This window comes from Nothoprocta perdicaria, unplaced genomic scaffold, assembly GCF_003342845.1.
Source record: "Nothoprocta perdicaria isolate Ctin4 unplaced genomic scaffold, notPer1 scaffold_11, whole genome shotgun sequence".
Classification (NCBI taxonomy): Eukaryota; Metazoa; Chordata; class Aves; order Tinamiformes; family Tinamidae; genus Nothoprocta; species Nothoprocta perdicaria.
In genome coordinates, this window is record NW_020454205.1 from 2,311,862 (window position 1) to 2,314,671 (window position 2,810).

The following is a 2,810-nucleotide window of genomic DNA, read 5'->3' on the forward strand; positions in this document are numbered from 1 at the left end:
GCAAAAGGCAGTGCAAAAGGCAGTGCAAAAGGCAGTGCAAAAGGCAGTGCAAAAGGCAGTGCAAAAGGCAGTGCAAAAGGCAGTGCAAAAGGCAGCGGTCTGTCGCCCTTGGCATGCAGCAGGTACCCGAGGCTGGCAGTGCCGGCGCCGCACGCTCCGCACGCCTCCCTCGGCCCCGCGCGCTCCCGGCTGCGCCCGCACGGCACGATCCAAYGCRCGGCGGCGGAGCTGCCCGAGCCGCRGCCACCCGCGCCGGGGAAGCCGCTTCCCTCTTCTCCACTAAAGGCACCCTGAGCGCTTGCAAACCTCACAGAAGGCGGCAAAACCCTTCAACTGCCCCAAAGTTTGCTCCTCTGCTGATCTTCGGTAGCGTAAAACCACAYGTTTTAGCAGCAAAAGCCTGTGAAATTTCATGTTATCAGCCTGGTCAGTCTCATCCAAGCGACAAATCCCAGGCAGCTGCTCCCTGACCGAGCCCTGCACGCCTTATTTCGCTGCATTTCGGTTCTGCATTTCTAGCCCAGCAAACCCAAACTCCACAGCATTTTAAGTCTCATCACTGGAGCACTTGGGACACGTATTTTCTGTGTCCTCCCAAACACACACATACAAACAGATGTACGTTTCCTTATGCACGGACAGGTCCATGCGTTTTAATCAACAATTTTACAAATATAAGTTTCCTAGCTATTAATCCCCCCCCCCTTTTTTTCCATCCTTATGGAGTGAATTACTAACTGCGAGGAGACGCCAATTCTAGTAAGTGAATGTTACCCAACAGGGATATAAAGCTGTCAACACCACAGTGCTCTTTCTTGCTCGAAACTCTCTCCCAGGCTTCATATGTGTTTTAAAGAGATATTAGCYGCCTTTTTCCTTTTTCTTTTCTTTTACCCAGGGCCTTCCGCACAACCTGCCACCGCAGAGCATCCCGCGCTTTATTAAATACCGTTTCCGCACGGGCTCTTTGGGGACCGGCCGAAACGTTTCCAGCAGCCGAGCGGAGCTGGACTCTAACCCGGCGCGGGCAGCAAACAGCGCTGCAACGTTCAACCCTCTGTTCAACGCAACCTTCAAGGCCCTGTTTATCTTTTTTGTGACCTCTCCTGGTTTATTACGGCCGCCACAAGGGTCCTTTGAATTAAGTATATGCTGCTTAGCACCGAAAAAAATAGAAAAAAAAGAGTGGGGGAGAAAGAGTCATAAGCTAAAATTTCTCATGAGAACTGATTTTCTGTGTGCGCTACAAAAGTTTATTATAATACACTTCTTTGCTCATAAATCTAGAGAGAAAGCTAAAAAGATCTGCATCACTATAATATTTCTCTAGTTCTCYGAGAAATAGAGAAAAATCACCGTGGCCAACACTGTGACTGTACAAGTTGTTACTAGAGGTCCTCCCTCAGCCTGTGCCGGGCCCTGGATGCTCGAGACCCTCTTGCCTAGCCAAGGGCCAAAATGAGATTAAAAGGAAAAAAAATAGTATTTTGCTGCCTTTGTTTTCAAATCTTTAGACAAATCTCAGAGAATTAAAAAAAACCCTAAATGATCCCTAGCAAAGCACTTCTTTTTTTTTAAATCATGAATTTAAACTCCCATTCTAGAAATACTAGCACTTGTGCTGAGCTTACAAAATAAGTACCAATTTCAAGACCGCCAACTAACATCCCAGCTGTCACTTCACCACCTCCTTCAACAGTTTCCTTTTCATCAAGTACTATGAACAGTCCTGGAAGAGTCTTTATTAATATTTAACTGAAGAGAACATTTATGCTAATCCACCAATACAGCAAGAGTATTTCCACACACATTTACAGATGCCTTTCACAGCTTATGTGGAAAAAAAAAAAAAATGCTGCAAACACACAAACATCTAGAAATGCCCCCAAAGAGCCTGACTCGCAATGACGAAAAGATCGCTCGGTCACACAGGTTCTGAAACATTCAACTCCAAAAAGACCGGAGGAAAAACTCTCTGGAAATTAGCTGTGTTGATTTATCCTGAGAGCATTTCCAGGAGGGAAGAAAAAAAAAAATGAAATCGATTTTAAACAGCACCATTATCTTATTAAAAGAATCTGCCTTAACCAATTTAGTATCGGGTATTGCAGAACTCGGATAAATATTCAGAGCACAATAATTCTCCCCTCGCTTTCAGTATCAATAAGGAGCAATGAGCAAACTTTATGACGAGGAGGCTCACGCTGAGGAGCGCCGGCCTGTTTAGAGCGGAGCTGCTGCAGCTTGCCCGCTCCCGTGCGGGGCGCTGCCGGCGCGGGGGGCTCGCCCGTGCGGGGGGCTCGCCCGTGCGGGGGGCTCGCCCGTGCGGGGGGCTCGCCCGTGCGGGGCTGCAGCGGCGGCGCTCCCCGGTGAGCTGGCCCTGCAGCACCTACTGCTGCGGGAGCGCGGGCTGCAGAGCTAAGAACCGCGCTCTGCAGCTGCAACGTCGCTTCTTTTCTGGGAATTTATCAAGGGAATAGTGCTCAAAGGCTTGCGCTGCGACGCCGTTTAAAAAGGAAAAAAAGAAAAAAACAACCCAGAAAAGACTAGTGAGATCTCTTACCCTTCATTAGGTAAATAAATGAATCCTATGCTTTTAAAATAAATCAAACCAAATCTGCAGACCCTTAGCAAACTTGAGCAATTAGGAAGCTTATTGAGCCCAAGAGCTCTAAAACAAGCATCTAATGGTAAAATCGCTAAATAAACCTCACGTAAGGGAGGGTCATGTGACGGCCGTATCAAAGTATCTCCTGAAACGCCATGTACCCAAACTCTTTGTGTACCAACAGCGGCGTGCGAGCGGCGCC